Below are 27132 nucleotides of genomic sequence, written 5' to 3' on the forward strand. Positions count from 1 at the left end.
CATCATTCTTTTTTGTTTTAGACAACATTTCATGCACTGTTAAACATGTTAAAGCAAGTTGCAAGTGAAAATTTATGTCTCTGACTGAGTTTGCATTACTGTGATTTGACCTCTCTGCTGGCTGAGATAAGCTCATTTTCAACGTCCAATTCAGAATGTAATAAAACCAGATCCAGCCATAAAATGCATCATTCTTTTTTGTTTTAGACAACATTTCATGCACTGTTAAACATGTTAAAGCAAGTTGCAAGTGAAAATCTATGTCTCTGACTGAGTTTGCATTACTGTGATTTGACCTCTCTGCTGGCTGAGATAAGCTCATTTTCAACGTCCAATTCAGAATGTAATAAAACCAGATCCAGCTATAAAATGCATCATTCTTTTTTGTTTTAGACAACATTTCATGCACTGTTAAACATGTTAAAGCAAGTTGCAAGTGAAAATCTATGTCTCTGACTGAGTTTGCATTACTGTGATTTCACCTCTCTGCTGGCTGAGATAAGCTCATTTTCAACGTCCAATTCAGAATGTAATAAAACCAGATCCAGCCATAAAATGCATCATTCTTTTTTGTTTTAGACAACATTTCATGCACTGTTAAACATGTTAAAGCAAGTTGCAAGTGAAAATCTATGTCTCTGACTGAGTTTGCATTACTGTGATTTGACCTCTCTGCTGGCTGAGATAAGCTCATTTTCAACGTCCAATTCAGAATGTAATAAAACCAGATCCAGCTATAAAATGCATCATTCTTTTTTGTTTTAGACAACATTTCATGCACTGTTAAACATGTTAAAGCAAGTTGCAAGTGAAAATCTATGTCTCTGACTGAGTTTGCATTACTGTGATTTGACCTCTCTGCTGGCTGAGATAAGCTCATTTTCAACGTCCAATTCAGAATGTAATAAAACCAGATCCAGCCATAAAATGCATCATTCTTTTTTGTTTTAGACAACATTTCATGCACTGTTAAACATGTTAAAGCAAGTTGCAAGTGAAAATCTATGTCTCTGACTGAGTTTGCATTACTGTGATTTGACCTCTCTGCTGGCTGAGATAAGCTCATTTTCAACGTCCAATTCAGAATGTAATAAAACCAGATCCAGCCATAAAATGCATCATTCTTTTTTGTTTTAGACAACATTTCATGCACTGTTAAACATGTTAAAGCAAGTTGCAAGTGAAAATCTATGTCTCTGACTGAGTTTGCATTACTGTGATTTCACCTCTCTGCTGGCTGAGATAAGCTCATTTTCAACGTCCAATTCAGAATGTAATAAAACCAGATCCAGCCATAAAATGCATCATTCTTTTTTGTTTTAGACAACATTTCATGCACTGTTAAACATGTTAAAGCAAGTTGCAAGTGAAAATCTATGTCTCTGACTGAGTTTGCATTACTGTGATTTGACCTCTCTGCTGGCTGAGATAAGCTCATTTTCAACGTCCAATTCAGAATGTAATAAAACCAGATCCAGCTATAAAATGCATCATTCTTTTTTGTTTTAGACAACATTTCATGCACTGTTAAACATGTTAAAGCAAGTTGCAAGTGAAAATCTATGTCTCTGACTGAGTTTGCATTACTGTGATTTGACCTCTCTGCTGGCTGAGATAAGCTCATTTTCAACGTCCAATTCAGAATGTAATAAAACCAGATCCAGCCATAAAATGCATCATTCTTTTTTGTTTTAGACAACATTTCATGCACTGTTAAACATGTTAAAGCAAGTTGCAAGTGAAAATCTATGTCTCTGACTGAGTTTGCATTACTGTGATTTGACCTCTCTGCTGGCTGAGATAAGCTCATTTTCAACGTCCAATACAGAATGTAATAAAACCAGATCCAGCCATAAAATGCATCATTCTTTTTTGTTTTAGACAACATTTCATGCACTGTTAAACATGTTAAAGCAAGTTGCAAGTGAAAATCTATGTCTCTGACTGAGTTTGCATTACTGTGATTTGACCTCTCTGCTGGCTGAGATAAGCTCATTTTCAACGTCCAATTCAGAATGTAATAAAACCAGATCCAGCCATAAAATGCATCATTCTTTTTTGTTTTAGACAACATTTCATGCACTGTTAAACATGTTAAAGCAAGTTGCAAGTGAAAATCTATGTCTCTGACTGAGTTTGCATTACTGTGATTTGACCTCTCTGCTGGCTGAGATAAGCTCATTTTCAACGTCCAATTCAGAATGTAATAAAACCAGATCCAGCCATAAAATGCATCATTCTTTTTTGTTTTAGACAACATTTCATGCACTGTTAAACATGTTAAAGCAAGTTGCAAGTGAAAATCTATGTCTCTGACTGAGTTTGCATTACTGTGATTTGACCTCTCTGCTGGCTGAGATAAGCTCATTTTCAACGTCCAATTCAGAATGTAATAAAACCAGATCCAGCTATAAAATGCATCATTCTTTTTTGTTTTAGACAACATTTCATGCACTGTTAAACATGTTAAAGCAAGTTGCAAGTGAAAATCTATGTCTCTGACTGAGTTTGCATTACTGTGATTTGACCTCTCTGCTGGCTGAGATAAGCTCATTTTCAACGTCCAATTCAGAATGTAATAAAACCAGATCCAGCCATAAAATGCATCATTCTTTTTTGTTTTAGACAACATTTCATGCACTGTTAAACATGTTAAAGCAAGTTGCAAGTGAAAATCTATGTCTCTGACTGAGTTTGCATTACTGTGATTTGACCTCTCTGCTGGCTGAGATAAGCTCATTTTCAACGTCCAATTCAGAATGTAATAAAACCAGATCCAGCTATAAAATGCATCATTCTTTTTTGTTTTAGACAACATTTTATGCACTGTTAAACATGTTAAAGCAAGTTGCAAGTGAAAATCTATGTCTCTGACTGAGTTTGCATTACTGTGATTTCACCTCTCTGCTGGCTGAGATAAGCTCATTTTCAACGTCCAATTCAGAATGTAATAAAACCAAATCCAGCCATAAAATGCATCATTCTTTTTTGTTTTAGACAACATTTCATGCACTGTTAAACATGTTAAAGCAAGTTGCAAGTGAAAATCTATGTCTCTGACTGAGTTTGCATTACTGTGATTTCACCTCTCTGCTGGCTGAGATAAGCTCATTTTCAACGTCCAATTCAGAATGTAATAAAACCAGATCCAGCCATAAAATGCATCATTCTTTTTTGTTTTAGACAACATTTCATGCACTGTTAAACATGTTAAAGCAAGTTGCAAGTGAAAATCTATGTCTCTGACTGAGTTTGCATTACTGTGATTTGACCTCTCTGCTGGCTGAGATAAGCTCATTTTCAACGTCCAATTCAGAATGTAATAAAACCAGATCCAGCCATAAAATGCATCATTCTTTTTTGTTTTAGACAACATTTCATGCACTGTTAAACATGTTAAAGCAAGTTGCAAGTGAAAATCTATGTCTCTGACTGAGTTTGCATTACTGCTTATTTTGACCTCTGCTGGCTCTGAAAAGCTCATTTTCAACGTTCAATTCAGAATGTGATAAAACCAGATCCAGCCATAAAATGCATCATTCTTTTTTGTTTTAGACAACATTTCATGTACTGTTAAACATGTTAAAGCAAGTTGCAAGTAAAAATCTATGTCTCTGACTGAGTTTGCATTACTGCTTATTTTGACCTCTGCTGGCTCTGAAAAGCTCATTTTCAACGTTCAATTCAGAATGTGATAAAACCAGATCCAGCCATAAAATGCATCATTCTTTTTTGTTTAAGACAACATTTCATGCACTGTTAAACATGTTAAAGCAAGTTGCAAGTGAAAATCTATGTCTCTGACTGAGTTTGCATTACTGTGATTTGACCTCTCTGCTGGCTGAGATAAGCTCATTTTCAACGTCCAATTCAGAATGTAATAAAACCAGATCCAGCTATAAAATGCATCATTCTTTTTTGTTTTAGACAACATTTCATGCACTGTTAAACATGTTAAAGCAAGTTGCAAGTGAAAATCTATGTCTCTGACTGATTTTGCATTACTGTGATTTGACCTCTCTGCTGGCTGAGATAAGCTCATTTTCAACGTCCAATTCAGAATGTAATAAAACCAGATCCAGCCATAAAATGCATCATTCTTTTTTGTTTTAGACAACATTTCATGTACTGTTAAACATGTTAAAGCAAGTTGCAAGTGAAAATCTATGTCTCTGACTGAGTTTGCATTACTGCTTATTTTGACCTCTGCTGGCTCTGAAAAGCTCATTTTCAACGTTCAATTCAGAATGTGATAAAACCAGATCCAGCCATAAAATGCATCATTCTTTTTTGTTTAAGACAACATTTCATGCACTGTTAAACATGTTAAAGCAAGTTGCAAGTGAAAATCTATGTCTCTGACTGAGTTTGCATTACTGTGATTTCACCTCTCTGCTGGCTGAGATAAGCTCATTTTCAACGTCCAATTCAGAATGTAATAAAACCAGATCCAGCTATAAAATGCATCATTCTTTTTTGCTTTAGACAACATTTCATGCACTGTTAAACATGTTAAAGCAAGTTGCAAGTGAAAATCTATGTCTCTGACTGAGTTTGCATTACTGTGATTTGACCTCTCTGCTGGCTGAGATAAGCTCATTTTCAACGTCCAATTCAGAATGTAATAAAACCAGATCCAGCCATAAAATGCATCATTCTTTTTTTGTTTTAGACAACATTTCATGCACTGTTAAACATGTTAAAGCAAGTTGCAAGTGAAAATCTATGTCTCTGACTGAGTTTGCATTACTGTGATTTGACCTCTCTGCTGGCTGAGATAAGCTCATTTTCAACGTCCAATTCAGAATGTAATAAAACCAGATCCAGCTATAAAATGCATCATTCTTTTTTGTTTTAGACAACATTTCATGCACTGTTAAACATGTTAAAGCAAGTTGCAAGTGAAAATCTATGTCTCTGACTGAGTTTGCATTACTGTGATTTGACCTCTCTGCTGGCTGAGATAAGCTCATTTTCAACGTCCAATTCAGAATGTAATAAAACCAGATCCAGCTATAAAATGCATCATTCTTTTTTGTTTTAGACAACATTTCATGCACTGTTAAACATGTTAAAGCAAGTTGCAAGTGAAAATCTATGTCTCTGACTGAGTTTGCATTACTGTGATTTGACCTCTCTGCTGGCTGAGATAAGCTCATTTTCAACGTCCAATTCAGAATGTAATAAAACCAGATCCAGCTATAAAATGCATCATTCTTTTTTGTTTTAGACAACATTTCATGCACTGTTAAACATGTTAAAGCAAGTTGCAAGTGAAAATCTATGTCTCTGACTGAGTTTGCATTACTGTGATTTGACCTCTCTGCTGGCTGAGATAAGCTCATTTTCAACGTCCAATTCAGAATGTAATAAAACCAGATCCAGCCATAAAATGCATCATTCTTTTTTGTTTTAGACAACATTTCATGCACTGTTAAACATGTTAAAGCAAGTTGCAAGTGAAAATCTATGTCTCTGACTGAGTTTGCATTACTGTGATTTGACCTCTCTGCTGGCTGAGATAAGCTCATTTTCAACGTCCAATTCAGAATGTAATAAAACCAGATCCAGCCATAAAATGCATCATTCTTTTTTGTTTTAGACAACATTTCATGCACTGTTAAACATGTTAAAGCAAGTTGCAAGTGAAAATCTATGTCTCTGACTGAGTTTGCATTACTGTGATTTGACCTCTCTGCTGGCTGAGATAAGCTCATCTTTTTTAACGTCCAATTCAGAATGTAATAAAACCAGATCCAGCTATAAAATGCATCATTCTTTTTTGTTTTAGACAACATTTCATGCACTGTTAAACATGTTAAAGCAAGTTGCAAGTGAAAATCTATGTCTCTGACTGAGTTTGCATTACTGTGATTTGACCTCTCTGCTGGCTGAGATAAGCTCATTTTCAACGTCCAATTCAGAATGTAATAAAACCAGATCCAGCCATAAAATGCATCATTCTTTTTTGTTTTAGACAACATTTCATGCACTGTTAAACATGTTAAAGCAAGTTGCAAGTGAAAATCTATGTCTCTGACTGAGTTTGCATTACTGTGATTTGACCTCTCTGCTGGCTGAGATAAGCTCATTTTCAACGTCCAATTCAGAATGTAATAAAACCAGATCCAGCCATAAAATGCATCATTCTTTTTTGTTTTAGACAACATTTCATGCACTGTTAAACATGTTAAAGCAAGTTGCAAGTGAAAATCTATGTCTCTGACTGAGTTTGCATTACTGTGATTTGACCTCTCTGCTGGCTGAGATAAGCTCATTTTCAACGGTCAATTCAGAATGTAATAAAACCAGATCCAGCTATAAAATGCATCATTCTTTTTTGTTTTAGACAACATTTCATGCACTGTTAAACATGTTAAAGCAAGTTGCAAGTGAAAATCTATGTCTCTGACTGAGTTTGCATTACTGTGATTTGACCTCTCTGCTGGCTGAGATAAGCTCATTTTCAACGTCCAATTCAGAATGTAATAAAACCAGATCCAGCTATAAAATGCATCATTCTTTTTTGTTTTAGACAACATTTCATGCACTGTTAAACATGTTAAAGCAAGTTGCAAGTGAAAATTTATGTCTCTGACTGAGTTTGCATTACTGTGATTTGACCTCTCTGCTGGCTGAGATAAGCTCATTTTCAACGTCCAATTCAGAATGTAATAAAACCAGATCCAGCCATAAAATGCATCATTCTTTTTTGTTTTAGACAACATTTCATGCACTGTTAAACATGTTAAAGCAAGTTGCAAGTGAAAATCTATGTCTCTGACTGAGTTTGCATTACTGTGATTTGACCTCTCTGCTGGCTGAGATAAGCTCATTTTCAACGTCCAATTCAGAATGTAATAAAACCAGATCCAGCTATAAAATGCATCATTCTTTTTTGTTTTAGACAACATTTCATGCACTGTTAAACATGTTAAAGCAAGTTGCAAGTGAAAATCTATGTCTCTGACTGAGTTTGCATTACTGTGATTTGACCTCTCTGCTGGCTGAGATAAGCTCATTTTCAACGTCCAATTCAGAATGTAATAAAACCAGATCCAGCCATAAAATGCATCATTCTTTTTTGTTTTAGACAACATTTCATGCACTGTTAAACATGTTAAAGCAAGTTGCAAGTGAAAATCTATGTCTCTGACTGAGTTTGCATTACTGTGATTTGACCTCTCTGCTGGCTGAGATAAGCTCATTTTCAACGTCCAATTCAGAATGTAATAAAACCAGATCCAGCCATAAAATGCATCATTCTTTTTTGTTTTAGACAACATTTCATGCACTGTTAAACATGTTAAAGCAAGTTGCAAGTGAAAATCTATGTCTCTGACTGAGTTTGCATTACTGTGATTTGACCTCTCTGCTGGCTGAGATAAGCTCATTTTCAACGTCCAATTCAGAATGTAATAAAACCAGATCCAGCCATAAAATGCATCATTCTTTTTTGTTTTAGACAACATTTCATGCACTGTTAAACATGTTAAAGCAAGTTGCAAGTGAAAATCTATGTCTCTGACTGAGTTTGCATTACTGCTTATTTTGACCTCTGCTGGCTCTGAAAAGCTCATTTTCAACGTTCAATTCAGAATGTGATAAAACCAGATCCAGCCATAAAATGCATCATTCTTTTTTGTTTTAGACAACATTTCATGTACTGTTAAACATGTTAAAGCAAGTTGCAAGTAAAAATCTATGTCTCTGACTGAGTTTGCATTACTGCTTATTTTGACCTCTGCTGGCTCTGAAAAGCTCATTTTCAACGTTCAATTCAGAATGTGATAAAACCAGATCCAGCCATAAAATGCATCATTCTTTTTTGTTTAAGACAACATTTCATGCACTGTTAAACATGTTAAAGCAAGTTGCAAGTGAAAATCTATGTCTCTGACTGAGTTTGCATTACTGTGATTTGACCTCTCTGCTGGCTGAGATAAGCTCATTTTCAACGTCCAATTCAGAATGTAATAAAACCAGATCCAGCCATAAAATGCATCATTCTTTTTTTGTTTTAGACAACATTTCATGCACTGTTAAACATGTTAAAGCAAGTTGCAAGTGAAAATCTATGTCTCTGACTGAGTTTGCATTACTGTGATTTGACCTCTCTGCTGGCTGAGATAAGCTCATTTTCAACGTCCAATTCAGAATGTAATAAAACCAGATCCAGCTATAAAATGCATCATTCTTTTTTGTTTTAGACAACATTTCATGCACTGTTAAACATGTTAAAGCAAGTTGCAAGTGAAAATCTATGTCTCTGACTGAGTTTGCATTACTGTGATTTGACCTCTCTGCTGGCTGAGATAAGCTCATTTTCAACGTCCAATTCAGAATGTAATAAAACCAGATCCAGCTATAAAATGCATCATTCTTTTTTGTTTTAGACAACATTTCATGCACTGTTAAACATGTTAAAGCAAGTTGCAAGTGAAAATCTATGTCTCTGACTGAGTTTGCATTACTGTGATTTGACCTCTCTGCTGGCTGAGATAAGCTCATTTTCAACGTCCAATTCAGAATGTAATAAAACCAGATCCAGCCATAAAATGCATCATTCTTTTTTGTTTTAGACAACATTTCATGCACTGTTAAACATGTTAAAGCAAGTTGCAAGTGAAAATCTATGTCTCTGACTGAGTTTGCATTACTGTGATTTGACCTCTCTGCTGGCTGAGATAAGCTCATTTTCAACGTCCAATTCAGAATGTAATAAAACCAGATCCAGCCATAAAATGCATCATTCTTTTTTGTTTTAGACAACATTTCATGCACTGTTAAACATGTTAAAGCAAGTTGCAAGTGAAAATCTATGTCTCTGACTGAGTTTGCATTACTGTGATTTGACCTCTCTGCTGGCTGAGATAAGCTCATTTTCAACGTCCAATTCAGAATGTAATAAAACCAGATCCAGCCATAAAATGCATCATTCTTTTTTGTTTTAGACAACATTTCATGCACTGTTAAACATGTTAAAGCAAGTTGCAAGTGAAAATCTATGTCTCTGACTGAGTTTGCATTACTGTGATTTGACCTCTCTGCTGGCTGAGATAAGCTCATTTTCAACGGTCAATTCAGAATGTAATAAAACCAGATCCAGCTATAAAATGCATCATTCTTTTTTGTTTTAGACAACATTTCATGCACTGTTAAACATGTTAAAGCAAGTTGCAAGTGAAAATCTATGTCTCTGACTGAGTTTGCATTACTGTGATTTGACCTCTCTGCTGGCTGAGATAAGCTCATTTTCAACGGTCAATTCAGAATGTAATAAAACCAGATCCAGCTATAAAATGCATCATTCTTTTTTGTTTTAGACAACATTTCATGCACTGTTAAACATGTTAAAGCAAGTTGCAAGTGAAAATCTATGTCTCTGACTGAGTTTGCATTACTGTGATTTGACCTCTCTGCTGGCTGAGATAAGCTCATTTTCAACGTCCAATTCAGAATGTAATAAAACCAGATCCAGCTATAAAATGCATCATTCTTTTTTGTTTTAGACAACATTTCATGCACTGTTAAACATGTTAAAGCAAGTTGCAAGTGAAAATTTATGTCTCTGACTGAGTTTGCATTACTGTGATTTGACCTCTCTGCTGGCTGAGATAAGCTCATTTTCAACGTCCAATTCAGAATGTAATAAAACCAGATCCAGCCATAAAATGCATCATTCTTTTTTGTTTTAGACAACATTTCATGCACTGTTAAACATGTTAAAGCAAGTTGCAAGTGAAAATCTATGTCTCTGACTGAGTTTGCATTACTGTGATTTGACCTCTCTGCTGGCTGAGATAAGCTCATTTTCAACGTCCAATTCAGAATGTAATAAAACCAGATCCAGCTATAAAATGCATCATTCTTTTTTGTTTTAGACAACATTTCATGCACTGTTAAACATGTTAAAGCAAGTTGCAAGTGAAAATCTATGTCTCTGACTGAGTTTGCATTACTGTGATTTGACCTCTCTGCTGGCTGAGATAAGCTCATTTTCAACGTCCAATTCAGAATGTAATAAAACCAGATCCAGCCATAAAATGCATCATTCTTTTTTGTTTTAGACAACATTTCATGCACTGTTAAACATGTTAAAGCAAGTTGCAAGTGAAAATCTATGTCTCTGACTGAGTTTGCATTACTGTGATTTGACCTCTCTGCTGGCTGAGATAAGCTCATTTTCAACGTCCAATTCAGAATGTAATAAAACCAGATCCAGCCATAAAATGCATCATTCTTTTTTGTTTTAGACAACATTTCATGCACTGTTAAACATGTTAAAGCAAGTTGCAAGTGAAAATCTATGTCTCTGACTGAGTTTGCATTACTGTGATTTGACCTCTCTGCTGGCTGAGATAAGCTCATTTTCAACGTCCAATTCAGAATGTAATAAAACCAGATCCAGCCATAAAATGCATCATTCTTTTTTGTTTTAGACAACATTTCATGCACTGTTAAACATGTTAAAGCAAGTTGCAAGTGAAAATCTATGTCTCTGACTGAGTTTGCATTACTGCTTATTTTGACCTCTGCTGGCTCTGAAAAGCTCATTTTCAACGTTCAATTCAGAATGTGATAAAACCAGATCCAGCCATAAAATGCATCATTCTTTTTTGTTTTAGACAACATTTCATGTACTGTTAAACATGTTAAAGCAAGTTGCAAGTAAAAATCTATGTCTCTGACTGAGTTTGCATTACTGCTTATTTTGACCTCTGCTGGCTCTGAAAAGCTCATTTTCAACGTTCAATTCAGAATGTGATAAAACCAGATCCAGCCATAAAATGCATCATTCTTTTTTGTTTAAGACAACATTTCATGCACTGTTAAACATGTTAAAGCAAGTTGCAAGTGAAAATCTATGTCTCTGACTGAGTTTGCATTACTGTGATTTGACCTCTCTGCTGGCTGAGATAAGCTCATTTTCAACGTCCAATTCAGAATGTAATAAAACCAGATCCAGCCATAAAATGCATCATTCTTTTTTTGTTTTAGACAACATTTCATGCACTGTTAAACATGTTAAAGCAAGTTGCAAGTGAAAATCTATGTCTCTGACTGAGTTTGCATTACTGTGATTTGACCTCTCTGCTGGCTGAGATAAGCTCATTTTCAACGTCCAATTCAGAATGTAATAAAACCAGATCCAGCTATAAAATGCATCATTCTTTTTTGTTTTAGACAACATTTCATGCACTGTTAAACATGTTAAAGCAAGTTGCAAGTGAAAATCTATGTCTCTGACTGAGTTTGCATTACTGTGATTTGACCTCTCTGCTGGCTGAGATAAGCTCATTTTCAACGTCCAATTCAGAATGTAATAAAACCAGATCCAGCTATAAAATGCATCATTCTTTTTTGTTTTAGACAACATTTCATGCACTGTTAAACATGTTAAAGCAAGTTGCAAGTGAAAATCTATGTCTCTGACTGAGTTTGCATTACTGCTTATTTTGACCTCTGCTGGCTCTGAAAAGCTCATTTTCAACGTTCAATTCAGAATGTGATAAAACCAGATCCAGCCATAAAATGCATCATTCTTTTTTGTTTTAGACAACATTTCATGTACTGTTAAACATGTTAAAGCAAGTTGCAAGTAAAAATCTATGTCTCTGACTGAGTTTGCATTACTGCTTATTTTGACCTCTGCTGGCTCTGAAAAGCTCATTTTCAACGTTCAATTCAGAATGTGATAAAACCAGATCCAGCCATAAAATGCATCATTCTTTTTTGTTTAAGACAACATTTCATGCACTGTTAAACATGTTAAAGCAAGTTGCAAGTGAAAATCTATGTCTCTGACTGAGTTTGCATTACTGTGATTTGACCTCTCTGCTGGCTGAGATAAGCTCATTTTCAACGTCCAATTCAGAATGTAATAAAACCAGATCCAGCCATAAAATGCATCATTCTTTTTTTGTTTTAGACAACATTTCATGCACTGTTAAACATGTTAAAGCAAGTTGCAAGTGAAAATCTATGTCTCTGACTGAGTTTGCATTACTGTGATTTGACCTCTCTGCTGGCTGAGATAAGCTCATTTTCAACGTCCAATTCAGAATGTAATAAAACCAGATCCAGCTATAAAATGCATCATTCTTTTTTGTTTTAGACAACATTTCATGCACTGTTAAACATGTTAAAGCAAGTTGCAAGTGAAAATCTATGTCTCTGACTGAGTTTGCATTACTGTGATTTGACCTCTCTGCTGGCTGAGATAAGCTCATTTTCAACGTCCAATTCAGAATGTAATAAAACCAGATCCAGCTATAAAATGCATCATTCTTTTTTGTTTTAGACAACATTTCATGCACTGTTAAACATGTTAAAGCAAGTTGCAAGTGAAAATCTATGTCTCTGACTGAGTTTGCATTACTGTGATTTGACCTCTCTGCTGGCTGAGATAAGCTCATTTTCAACGTCCAATTCAGAATGTAATAAAACCAGATCCAGCCATAAAATGCATCATTCTTTTTTGTTTTAGACAACATTTCATGCACTGTTAAACATGTTAAAGCAAGTTGCAAGTGAAAATCTATGTCTCTGACTGAGTTTGCATTACTGTGATTTGACCTCTCTGCTGGCTGAGATAAGCTCATTTTCAACGTCCAATTCAGAATGTAATAAAACCAGATCCAGCTATAAAATGCATCATTCTTTTTTGTTTTAGACAACATTTCATGCACTGTTAAACATGTTAAAGCAAGTTGCAAGTGAAAATCTATGTCTCTGACTGAGTTTGCATTACTGTGATTTGACCTCTCTGCTGGCTGAGATAAGCTCATTTTCAACGTCCAATTCAGAATGTAATAAAACCAGATCCAGCCATAAAATGCATCATTCTTTTTTGTTTTAGACAACATTTCATGCACTGTTAAACATGTTAAAGCAAGTTGCAAGTGAAAATCTATGTCTCTGACTGAGTTTGCATTACTGTGATTTGACCTCTCTGCTGGCTGAGATAAGCTCATTTTCAACGGTCAATTCAGAATGTAATAAAACCAGATCCAGCTATAAAATGCATCATTCTTTTTTGTTTTAGACAACATTTCATGCACTGTTAAACATGTTAAAGCAAGTTGCAAGTGAAAATCTATGTCTCTGACTGAGTTTGCATTACTGTGATTTGACCTCTCTGCTGGCTGAGATAAGCTCATTTTCAACGTCCAATTCAGAATGTAATAAAACCAGATCCAGCTATAAAATGCATCATTCTTTTTTGTTTTAGACAACATTTCATGCACTGTTAAACATGTTAAAGCAAGTTGCAAGTGAAAATTTATGTCTCTGACTGAGTTTGCATTACTGTGATTTGACCTCTCTGCTGGCTGAGATAAGCTCATTTTCAACGTCCAATTCAGAATGTAATAAAACCAGATCCAGCCATAAAATGCATCATTCTTTTTTGTTTTAGACAACATTTCATGCACTGTTAAACATGTTAAAGCAAGTTGCAAGTGAAAATCTATGTCTCTGACTGAGTTTGCATTACTGTGATTTGACCTCTCTGCTGGCTGAGATAAGCTCATTTTCAACGTCCAATTCAGAATGTAATAAAACCAGATCCAGCTATAAAATGCATCATTCTTTTTTGTTTTAGACAACATTTCATGCACTGTTAAACATGTTAAAGCAAGTTGCAAGTGAAAATCTATGTCTCTGACTGAGTTTGCATTACTGTGATTTCACCTCTCTGCTGGCTGAGATAAGCTCATTTTCAACGTCCAATTCAGAATGTAATAAAACCAGATCCAGCCATAAAATGCATCATTCTTTTTTGTTTTAGACAACATTTCATGCACTGTTAAACATGTTAAAGCAAGTTGCAAGTGAAAATCTATGTCTCTGACTGAGTTTGCATTACTGTGATTTGACCTCTCTGCTGGCTGAGATAAGCTCATTTTCAACGTCCAATTCAGAATGTAATAAAACCAGATCCAGCCATAAAATGCATCATTCTTTTTTGTTTTAGACAACATTTCATGCACTGTTAAACATGTTAAAGCAAGTTGCAAGTGAAAATCTATGTCTCTGACTGAGTTTGCATTACTGTGATTTGACCTCTCTGCTGGCTGAGATAAGCTCATTTTCAACGTCCAATTCAGAATGTAATAAAACCAGATCCAGCCATAAAATGCATCATTCTTTTTTGTTTTAGACAACATTTCATGCACTGTTAAACATGTTAAAGCAAGTTGCAAGTGAAAATCTATGTCTCTGACTGAGTTTGCATTACTGTGATTTGACCTCTCTGCTGGCTGAGATAAGCTCATTTTCAACGTCCAATTCAGAATGTAATAAAACCAGATCCAGCCATAAAATGCATCATTCTTTTTTGTTTTAGACAACATTTCATGCACTGTTAAACATGTTAAAGCAAGTTGCAAGTGAAAATCTATGTCTCTGACTGAGTTTGCATTACTGTGATTTGACCTCTCTGCTGGCTGAGATAAGCTCATTTTCAACGTCCAATTCAGAATGTAATAAAACCAGATCCAGCCATAAAATGCATCATTCTTTTTTGTTTTAGACAACATTTCATGCACTGTTAAACATGTTAAAGCAAGTTGCAAGTGAAAATCTATGTCTCTGACTGAGTTTGCATTACTGTGATTTGACCTCTCTGCTGGCTGAGATAAGCTCATTTTCAACGTCCAATTCAGAATGTAATAAAACCAGATCCAGCCATAAAATGCATCATTCTTTTTTGTTTTAGACAACATTTCATGCACTGTTAAACATGTTAAAGCAAGTTGCAAGTGAAAATCTATGTCTCTGACTGAGTTTGCATTACTGTGATTTGACCTCTCTGCTGGCTGAGATAAGCTCATTTTCAACGTCCAATTCAGAATGTAATAAAACCAGATCCAGCTATAAAATGCATCATTCTTTTTTGTTTTAGACAACATTTCATGCACTGTTAAACATGTTAAAGCAAGTTGCAAGTGAAAATCTATGTCTCTGACTGAGTTTGCATTACTGTGATTTGACCTCTCTGCTGGCTGAGATAAGCTCATTTTCAACGTCCAATTCAGAATGTAATAAAACCAGATCCAGCCATAAAATGCATCATTCTTTTTTGTTTTAGACAACATTTCATGCACTGTTAAACATGTTAAAGCAAGTTGCAAGTGAAAATCTATGTCTCTGACTGAGTTTGCATTACTGTGATTTGACCTCTCTGCTGGCTGAGATAAGCTCATTTTCAACGTCCAATTCAGAATGTAATAAAACCAGATCCAGCTATAAAATGCATCATTCTTTTTTGTTTTAGACAACATTTTATGCACTGTTAAACATGTTAAAGCAAGTTGCAAGTGAAAATCTATGTCTCTGACTGAGTTTGCATTACTGTGATTTGACCTCTCTGCTGGCTGAGATAAGCTCATTTTCAACGTCCAATTCAGAATGTAATAAAACCAAATCCAGCCATAAAATGCATCATTCTTTTTTGTTTTAGACAACATTTCATGCACTGTTAAACATGTTAAAGCAAGTTGCAAGTGAAAATCTATGTCTCTGACTGAGTTTGCATTACTGTGATTTGACCTCTCTGCTGGCTGAGATAAGCTCATTTTCAACGTCCAATTCAGAATGTAATAAAACCAGATCCAGCCATAAAATGCATCATTCTTTTTTGTTTTAGACAACATTTCATGCACTGTTAAACATGTTAAAGCAAGTTGCAAGTGAAAATCTATGTCTCTGACTGAGTTTGCATTACTGTGATTTGACCTCTCTGCTGGCTGAGATAAGCTCATTTTCAACGTCCAATTCAGAATGTAATAAAACCAGATCCAGCCATAAAATGCATCATTCTTTTTTGTTTTAGACAACATTTCATGCACTGTTAAACATGTTAAAGCAAGTTGCAAGTGAAAATCTATGTCTCTGACTGAGTTTGCATTACTGTGATTTGACCTCTCTGCTGGCTGAGATAAGCTCATTTTCAACGTCCAATTCAGAATGTAATAAAACCAGATCCAGCTATAAAATGCATCATTCTTTTTTGTTTTAGACAACATTTCATGCACTGTTAAACATGTTAAAGCAAGTTGCAAGTGAAAATCTATGTCTCTGACTGAGTTTGCATTACTGTGATTTGACCTCTCTGCTGGCTGAGATAAGCTCATTTTCAACGTCCAATTCAGAATGTAATAAAACCAGATCCAGCCATAAAATGCATCATTCTTTTTTGTTTTAGACAACATTTCATGCACTGTTAAACATGTTAAAGCAAGTTGCAAGTGAAAATCTATGTCTCTGACTGAGTTTGCATTACTGTGATTTGACCTCTCTGCTGGCTGAGATAAGCTCATTTTCAACGTCCAATTCAGAATGTAATAAAACCAGATCCAGCCATAAAATGCATCATTCTTTTTTGTTTTAGACAACATTTCATGCACTGTTAAACATGTTAAAGCAAGTTGCAAGTGAAAATCTATGTCTCTGACTGAGTTTGCATTACTGTGATTTGACCTCTCTGCTGGCTGAGATAAGCTCATTTTCAACGTCCAATTCAGAATGTAATAAAACCAGATCCAGCTATAAAATGCATCATTCTTTTTTGTTTTAGACAACATTTCATGCACTGTTAAACATGTTAAAGCAAGTTGCAAGTGAAAATCTATGTCTCTGACTGAGTTTGCATTACTGTGATTTGACCTCTCTGCTGGCTGAGATAAGCTCATTTTCAACGTCCAATTCAGAATGTAATAAAACCAGATCCAGCCATAAAATGCATCATTCTTTTTTGTTTTAGACAACATTTCATGCACTGTTAAACATGTTAAAGCAAGTTGCAAGTGAAAATCTATGTCTCTGACTGAGTTTGCATTACTGTGATTTCACCTCTCTGCTGGCTGAGATAAGCTCATTTTCAACGTCCAATTCAGAATGTAATAAAACCAGATCCAGCCATAAAATGCATCATTCTTTTTTGTTTTAGACAACATTTCATGCACTGTTAAACATGTTAAAGCAAGTTGCAAGTGAAAATCTATGTCTCTGACTGAGTTTGCATTACTGTGATTTGACCTCTCTGCTGGCTGAGATAAGCTCATTTTCAACGTCCAATTCAGAATGTAATAAAACCAGATCCAGCCATAAAATGCATCATTCTTTTTTGTTTTAGACAACATTTCATGCACTGTTAAACATGTTAAAGCAAGTTGCAAGTGAAAATCTATGTCTCTGACTGAGTTTGCATTACTGTGATTTGACCTCTCTGCTGGCTGAGATAAGCTCATTTTCAACGTCCAATTCAGAATGTAATAAAACCAGATCCAGCCATAAAATGCATCATTCTTTTTTGTTTTAGACAACATTTCATGCACTGTTAAACATGTTAAAGCAAGTTGCAAGTGAAAATCTATGTCTCTGACTGAGTTTGCATTACTGTGATTTGACCTCTCTGCTGGCTGAGATAAGCTCATTTTCAACGTCCAATTCAGAATGTAATAAAACCAGATCCAGCTATAAAATGCATCATTCTTTTTTGTTTTAGACAACATTTCATGCACTGTTAAACATGTTAAAGCAAGTTGCAAGTGAAAATCTATGTCTCTGACTGAGTTTGCATTACTGTGATTTGACCTCTCTGCTGGCTGAGATAAGCTCATTTTCAACGTCCAATTCAGAATGTAATAAAACCAGATCCAGCCATAAAATGCATCATTCTTTTTTGTTTTAGACAACATTTCATGCACTGTTAAACATGTTAAAGCAAGTTGCAAGTGAAAATCTATGTCTCTGACTGAGTTTGCATTACTGTGATTTGACCTCTCTGCTGGCTGAGATAAGCTCATTTTCAACGTCCAATTCAGAATGTAATAAAACCAGATCCAGCCATAAAATGCATCATTCTTTTTTGTTTTAGACAACATTTCATGCACTGTTAAACATGTTAAAGCAAGTTGCAAGTGAAAATCTATGTCTCTGACTGAGTTTGCATTACTGTGATTTGACCTCTCTGCTGGCTGAGATAAGCTCATTTTCAACGTCCAATTCAGAATGTAATAAAACCAGATCCAGCCATAAAATGCATCATTCTTTTTTGTTTTAGACAACATTTCATGCACTGTTAAACATGTTAAAGCAAGTTGCAAGTGAAAATCTATGTCTCTGACTGAGTTTGCATTACTGTGATTTGACCTCTCTGCTGGCTGAGATAAGCTCATTTTCAACGTCCAATTCAGAATGTAATAAAACCAGATCCAGCTATAAAATGCATCATTCTTTTTTGTTTTAGACAACATTTCATGCACTGTTAAACATGTTAAAGCAAGTTGCAAGTGAAAATCTATGTCTCTGACTGAGTTTGCATTACTGTGATTTGACCTCTCTGCTGGCTGAGATAAGCTCATTTTCAACGTCCAATTCAGAATGTAATAAAACCAGATCCAGCCATAAAATGCATCATTCTTTTTTGTTTTAGACAACATTTCATGCACTGTTAAACATGTTAAAGCAAGTTGCAAGTGAAAATCTATGTCTCTGACTGAGTTTGCATTACTGTGATTTGACCTCTCTGCTGGCTGAGATAAGCTCATTTTCAACGTCCAATTCAGAATGTAATAAAACCAGATCCAGCCATAAAATGCATCATTCTTTTTTGTTTTAGACAACATTTCATGCACTGTTAAACATGTTAAAGCAAGTTGCAAGTGAAAATCTATGTCTCTGACTGAGTTTGCATTACTGTGATTTGACCTCTCTGCTGGCTGAGATAAGCTCATTTTCAACGTCCAATTCAGAATGTAATAAAACCAGATCCAGCTATAAAATGCATCATTCTTTTTTGTTTTAGACAACATTTCATGCACTGTTAAACATGTTAAAGCAAGTTGCAAGTGAAAATCTATGTCTCTGACTGAGTTTGCATTACTGTGATTTGACCTCTCTGCTGGCTGAGATAAGCTCATTTTCAACGTCCAATTCAGAATGTAATAAAACCAGATCCAGCCATAAAATGCATCATTCTTTTTTGTTTTAGACAACATTTCATGCACTGTTAAACATGTTAAAGCAAGTTGCAAGTGAAAATCTATGTCTCTGACTGAGTTTGCATTACTGTGATTTCACCTCTCTGCTGGCTGAGATAAGCTCATTTTCAACGTCCAATTCAGAATGTAATAAAACCAGATCCAGCTATAAAATGCATCATTCTTTTTTGTTTTAGACAACATTTCATGCACTGTTAAACATGTTAAAGCAAGTTGCAAGTGAAAATCTATGTCTCTGACTGAGTTTGCATTACTGTGATTTGACCTCTCTGCTGGCTGAGATAAGCTCATTTTCAACGTCCAATTCAGAATGTAATAAAACCAGATCCAGCCATAAAATGCATCATTCTTTTTTGTTTTAGACAACATTTCATGCACTGTTAAACATGTTAAAGCAAGTTGCAAGTGAAAATCTATGTCTCTGACTGAGTTTGCATTACTGTGATTTGACCTCTCTGCTGGCTGAGATAAGCTCATTTTCAACGTCCAATTCAGAATGTAATAAAACCAGATCCAGCCATAAAATGCATCATTCTTTTTTGTTTTAGACAACATTTCATGCACTGTTAAACATGTTAAAGCAAGTTGCAAGTGAAAATCTATGTCTCTGACTGAGTTTGCATTACTGTGATTTGACCTCTCTGCTGGCTGAGATAAGCTCATTTTCAACGTCCAATTCAGAATGTAATAAAACCAGATCCAGCTATAAAATGCATCATTCTTTTTTGTTTTAGACAACATTTCATGCACTGTTAAACATGTTAAAGCAAGTTGCAAGTGAAAATCTATGTCTCTGACTGAGTTTGCATTACTGTGATTTGACCTCTCTGCTGGCTGAGATAAGCTCATTTTCAACGTCCAATTCAGAATGTAATAAAACCAGATCCAGCCATAAAATGCATCATTCTTTTTTGTTTTAGACAACATTTCATGCACTGTTAAACATGTTAAAGCAAGTTGCAAGTGAAAATCTATGTCTCTGACTGAGTTTGCATTACTGTGATTTGACCTCTCTGCTGGCTGAGATAAGCTCATTTTCAACGTCCAATTCAGAATGTAATAAAACCAGATCCAGCCATAAAATGCATCATTCTTTTTTGTTTTAGACAACATTTCATGCACTGTTAAACATGTTAAAGCAAGTTGCAAGTGAAAATCTATGTCTCTGACTGAGTTTGCATTACTGTGATTTGACCTCTCTGCTGGCTGAGATAAGCTCATTTTCAACGTCCAATTCAGAATGTAATAAAACCAGATCCAGCCATAAAATGCATCATTCTTTTTTGTTTTAGACAACATTTCATGCACTGTTAAACATGTTAAAGCAAGTTGCAAGTGAAAATCTATGTCTCTGACTGAGTTTGCATTACTGCTTATTTTGACCTCTGCTGGCTCTGAAAAGCTCATTTTCAACGTTCAATTCAGAATGTGATAAAACCAGATCCAGCCATAAAATGCATCATTCTTTTTTGTTTTAGACAACATTTCATGTACTGTTAAACATGTTAAAGCAAGTTGCAAGTAAAAATCTATGTCTCTGACTGAGTTTGCATTACTGCTTATTTTGACCTCTGCTGGCTCTGAAAAGCTCATTTTCAACGTTCAATTCAGAATGTGATAAAACCAGATCCAGCCATAAAATGCATCATTCTTTTTTGTTTAAGACAACATTTCATGCACTGTTAAACATGTTAAAGCAAGTTGCAAGTGAAAATCTATGTCTCTGACTGAGTTTGCATTACTGTGATTTGACCTCTCTGCTGGCTGAGATAAGCTCATTTTCAACGTCCAATTCAGAATGTAATAAAACCAGATCCAGCTATAAAATGCATCATTCTTTTTTGTTTTAGACAACATTTCATGCACTGTTAAACATGTTAAAGCAAGTTGCAAGTGAAAATCTATGTCTCTGACTGATTTTGCATTACTGTGATTTGACCTCTCTGCTGGCTGAGATAAGCTCATTTTCAACGTCCAATTCAGAATGTAATAAAACCAGATCCAGCCATAAAATGCATCATTCTTTTTTGTTTTAGACAACATTTCATGTACTGTTAAACATGTTAAAGCAAGTTGCAAGTGAAAATCTATGTCTCTGACTGAGTTTGCATTACTGCTTATTTTGACCTCTGCTGGCTCTGAAAAGCTCATTTTCAACGTTCAATTCAGAATGTGATAAAACCAGATCCAGCCATAAAATGCATCATTCTTTTTTGTTTTAGACAACATTTCATGCACTGTTAAACATGTTAAAGCAAGTTGCAAGTGAAAATCTATGTCTCTGACTGAGTTTGCATTACTGTGATTTGACCTCTCTGCTGGCTGAGATAAGCTCATTTTCAACGTCCAATTCAGAATGTAATAAAACCAGATCCAGCCATAAAATGCATCATTCTTTTTTGTTTTAGACAACATTTCATGCACTGTTAAACATGTTAAAGCAAGTTGCAAGTGAAAATCTATGTCTCTGACTGAGTTTGCATTACTGTGATTTGACCTCTCTGCTGGCTGAGATAAGCTCATTTTCAACGTCCAATTCAGAATGTAATAAAACCAGATCCAGCCATAAAATGCATCATTCTTTTTTGTTTTAGACAACATTTCATGCACTGTTAAACATGTTAAAGCAAGTTGCAAGTGAAAATCTATGTCTCTGACTGAGTTTGCATTACTGTGATTTGACCTCTCTGCTGGCTGAGATAAGCTCATTTTCAACGTCCAATTCAGAATGTAATAAAACCAGATCCAGCTATAAAATGCATCATTCTTTTTTGTTTTAGACAACATTTCATGCACTGTTAAACATGTTAAAGCAAGTTGCAAGTGAAAATCTATGTCTCTGACTGAGTTTGCATTACTGTGATTTGACCTCTCTGCTGGCTGAGATAAGCTCATTTTCAACGTCCAATTCAGAATGTAATAAAACCAGATCCAGCCATAAAATGCATCATTCTTTTTTGTTTTAGACAACATTTCATGCACTGTTAAACATGTTAAAGCAAGTTGCAAGTGAAAATCTATGTCTCTGACTGAGTTTGCATTACTGTGATTTGACCTCTCTGCTGGCTGAGATAAGCTCATTTTCAACGTCCAATTCAGAATGTAATAAAACCAGATCCAGCTATAAAATGCATCATTCTTTTTTGTTTTAGACAACATTTCATGCACTGTTAAACATGTTAAAGCAAGTTGCAAGTGAAAATCTATGTCTCTGACTGAGTTTGCATTACTGTGATTTGACCTCTCTGCTGGCTGAGATAAGCTCATTTTCAACGTCCAATTCAGAATGTAATAAAACCAGATCCAGCCATAAAATGCATCATTCTTTTTTTGTTTTAGACAACATTTCATGCACTGTTAAACATGTTAAAGCAAGTTGCAAGTGAAAATCTATGTCTCTGACTGAGTTTGCATTACTGTGATTTGACCTCTCTGCTGGCTGAGATAAGCTCATTTTCAACGTCCAATTCAGAATGTAATAAAACCAGATCCAGCCATAAAATGCATCATTCTTTTTTGTTTTAGACAACATTTCATGCACTGTTAAACATGTTAAAGCAAGTTGCAAGTGAAAATCTATGTCTCTGACTGAGTTTGCATTACTGTGATTTGACCTCTCTGCTGGCTGAGATAAGCTCATTTTCAACGTCCAATTCAGAATGTAATAAAACCAGATCCAGCCATAAAATGCATCATTCTTTTTTGTTTTAGACAACATTTCATGCACTGTTAAACATGTTAAAGCAAGTTGCAAGTGAAAATCTATGTCTCTGACTGAGTTTGCATTACTGCTTATTTTGACCTCTGCTGGCTCTGAAAAGCTCATTTTCAACGTTCAATTCAGAATGTGATAAAACCAGATCCAGCCATAAAATGCATCATTCTTTTTTGTTTTAGACAACATTTCATGTACTGTTAAACATGTTAAAGCAAGTTGCAAGTAAAAATCTATGTCTCTGACTGAGTTTGCATTACTGCTTATTTTGACCTCTGCTGGCTCTGAAAAGCTCATTTTCAACGTTCAATTCAGAATGTGATAAAACCAGATCCAGCCATAAAATGCATCATTCTTTTTTGTTTAAGACAACATTTCATGCACTGTTAAACATGTTAAAGCAAGTTGCAAGTGAAAATCTATGTCTCTGACTGAGTTTGCATTACTGTGATTTGACCTCTCTGCTGGCTGAGATAAGCTCATTTTCAACGTCCAATTCAGAATGTAATAAAACCAGATCCAGCTATAAAATGCATCATTCTTTTTTGTTTTAGACAACATTTCATGCACTGTTAAACATGTTAAAGCAAGTTGCAAGTGAAAATCTATGTCTCTGACTGATTTTGCATTACTGTGATTTGACCTCTCTGCTGGCTGAGATAAGCTCATTTTCAACGTCCAATTCAGAATGTAATAAAACCAGATCCAGCCATAAAATGCATCATTCTTTTTTGTTTTAGACAACATTTCATGTACTGTTAAACATGTTAAAGCAAGTTGCAAGTGAAAATCTATGTCTCTGACTGAGTTTGCATTACTGCTTATTTTGACCTCTGCTGGCTCTGAAAAGCTCATTTTCAACGTTCAATTCAGAATGTGATAAAACCAGATCCAGCCATAAAATGCATCATTCTTTTTTGTTTAAGACAACATTTCATGCACTGTTAAACATGTTAAAGCAAGTTGCAAGTGAAAATCTATGTCTCTGACTGAGTTTGCATTACTGTGATTTCACCTCTCTGCTGGCTGAGATAAGCTCATTTTCAACGTCCAATTCAGAATGTAATAAAACCAGATCCAGCTATAAAATGCATCATTCTTTTTTGTTTTAGACAACATTTCATGCACTGTTAAACATGTTAAAGCAAGTTGCAAGTGAAAATCTATGTCTCTGACTGATTTTGCATTACTGTGATTTGACCTCTCTGCTGGCTGAGATAAGCTCATTTTCAACGTCCAATTCAGAATGTAATAAAACCAGATCCAGCCATAAAATGCATCATTCTTTTTTGTTTTAGACAACATTTCATGTACTGTTAAACATGTTAAAGCAAGTTGCAAGTGAAAATCTATGTCTCTGACTGAGTTTGCATTACTGTGATTTGACCTCTCTGCTGGCTGAGATAAGCTCATTTTCAACGTCCAATTCAGAATGTAATAAAACCAGATCCAGCCATAAAATGCATCATTCTTTTTTGTTTTAGACAACATTTCATGCACTGTTAAACATGTTAAAGCAAGTTGCAAGTGAAAATCTATGTCTCTGACTGAGTTTGCATTACTGCTTATTTTGACCTCTGCTGGCTCTGAAAAGCTCATTTTCAACGTTCAATTCAGAATGTGATAAAACCAGATCCAGCCATAAAATGCATCATTCTTTTTTGTTTTAGACAACATTTCATGTACTGTTAAACATGTTAAAGCAAGTTGCAAGTAAAAATCTATGTCTCTGACTGAGTTTGCATTACTGCTTATTTTGACCTCTGCTGGCTCTGAAAAGCTCATTTTCAACGTTCAATTCAGAATGTGATAAAACCAGATCCAGCCATAAAATGCATCATTCTTTTTTGTTTAAGACAACATTTCATGCACTGTTAAACATGTTAAAGCAAGTTGCAAGTGAAAATCTATGTCTCTGACTGAGTTTGCATTACTGTGATTTGACCTCTCTGCTGGCTGAGATAAGCTCATTTTCAACGTCCAATTCAGAATGTAATAAAACCAGATCCAGCTATAAAATGCATCATTCTTTTTTGTTTTAGACAACATTTCATGCACTGTTAAACATGTTAAAGCAAGTTGCAAGTGAAAATCTATGTCTCTGACTGATTTTGCATTACTGTGATTTGACCTCTCTGCTGGCTGAGATAAGCTCATTTTCAACGTCCAATTCAGAATGTAATAAAACCAGATCCAGCCATAAAATGCATCATTCTTTTTTGTTTTAGACAACATTTCATGTACTGTTAAACATGTTAAAGCAAGTTGCAAGTGAAAATCTATGTCTCTGACTGAGTTTGCATTACTGCTTATTTTGACCTCTGCTGGCTCTGAAAAGCTCATTTTCAACGTTCAATTCAGAATGTGATAAAACCAGATCCAGCCATAAAATGCATCATTCTTTTTTGTTTAAGACAACATTTCATGCACTGTTAAACATGTTAAAGCAAGTTGCAAGTGAAAATCTATGTCTCTGACTGAGTTTGCATTACTGCTTATTTTGACCTCTGCTGGCTCTGATAAGCTCATTTTCAACGTCCAATTCAGAAAGTGATAAAAACAGATCTAGCCATAAAATGCATCATTCTTTTTTGTTTTAGACAACATTTCATGCACTGTTAAACATGTTAAAGCAAGTTGCAAGTGAAAATCTATGTCTCTGACTGAGTTTGCATTACTGTGATTTGACCTCTCTGCTGGCTGAGATAAGCTCATTTTCAACGTCCAATTCAGAATGTAATAAAACCAGATCCAGCCATAAAATGCATCATTCTTTTTTGTTTTAGACAACATTTCATGCACTGTTAAACATGTTAAAGCAAGTTGCAAGTGAAAATCTATGTCTCTGACTGAGTTTGCATTACTGTGATTTGACCTCTCTGCTGGCTGAGATAAGCTCATTTTCAACGTCCAATTCAGAATGTAATAAAACCAGATCCAGCTATAAAATGCATCATTCTTTTTTGTTTTAGACAACATTTCATGCACTGTTAAACATGTTAAAGCAAGTTGCAAGTGAAAATCTATGTCTCTGACTGAGTTTGCATTACTGTGATTTGACCTCTCTGCTGGCTGAGATAAGCTCATTTTCAACGTCCAATTCAGAATGTAATAAAACCAGATCCAGCCATAAAATGCATCATTCTTTTTTGTTTTAGACAACATTTCATGCACTGTTAAACATGTTAAAGCAAGTTGCAAGTGAAAATCTATGTCTCTGACTGAGTTTGCATTACTGTGATTTCACCTCTCTGCTGGCTGAGATAAGCTCATTTTCAACGTCCAATTCAGAATGTAATAAAACCAGATCCAGCCATAAAATGCATCATTCTTTTTTGTTTTAGACAACATTTCATGCACTGTTAAACATGTTAAAGCAAGTTGCAAGTGAAAATCTATGTCTCTGACTGAGTTTGCATTACTGTGATTTGACCTCTCTGCTGGCTGAGATAAGCTCATTTTCAACGTCCAATTCAGAATGTAATAAAACCAGATCCAGCCATAAAATGCATCATTCTTTTTTGTTTTAGACAACATTTCATGCACTGTTAAACATGTTAAAGCAAGTTGCAAGTGAAAATCTATGTCTCTGACTGAGTTTGCATTACTGTGATTTGACCTCTCTGCTGGCTGAGATAAGCTCATTTTCAACGTCCAATTCAGAATGTAATAAAACCAGATCCAGCCATAAAATGCATCATTCTTTTTTGTTTTAGACAACATTTCATGCACTGTTAAACATGTTAAAGCAAGTTGCAAGTGAAAATCTATGTCTCTGACTGAGTTTGCATTACTGTGATTTGACCTCTCTGCTGGCTGAGATAAGCTCATTTTCAACGTCCAATTCAGAATGTAATAAAACCAGATCCAGCCATAAAATGCATCATTCTTTTTTGTTTTAGACAACATTTCATGCACTGTTAAACATGTTAAAGCAAGTTGCAAGTGAAAATCTATGTCTCTGACTGAGTTTGCATTACTGTGATTTGACCTCTCTGCTGGCTGAGATAAGCTCATTTTCAACGTCCAATTCAGAATGTAATAAAACCAGATCCAGCTATAAAATGCATCATTCTTTTTTGTTTTAGACAACATTTCATGCACTGTTAAACATGTTAAAGCAAGTTGCAAGTGAAAATCTATGTCTCTGACTGAGTTTGCATTACTGTGATTTGACCTCTCTGCTGGCTGAGATAAGCTCATTTTCAACGTCCAATTCAGAATGTAATAAAACCAGATCCAGCCATAAAATGCATCATTCTTTTTTGTTTTAGACAACATTTCATGCACTGTTAAACATGTTAAAGCAAGTTGCAAGTGAAAATCTATGTCTCTGACTGAGTTTGCATTACTGTGATTTGACCTCTCTGCTGGCTGAGATAAGCTCATTTTCAACGTCCAATTCAG

Source organism: Danio rerio, chromosome 18 (genome assembly GCF_052040795.2).
Source record: "Danio rerio strain M-AB ecotype USA chromosome 18, GRCz13ab, whole genome shotgun sequence".
In the NCBI taxonomy this organism is placed as follows: Eukaryota; Metazoa; Chordata; class Actinopteri; order Cypriniformes; family Danionidae; genus Danio; species Danio rerio.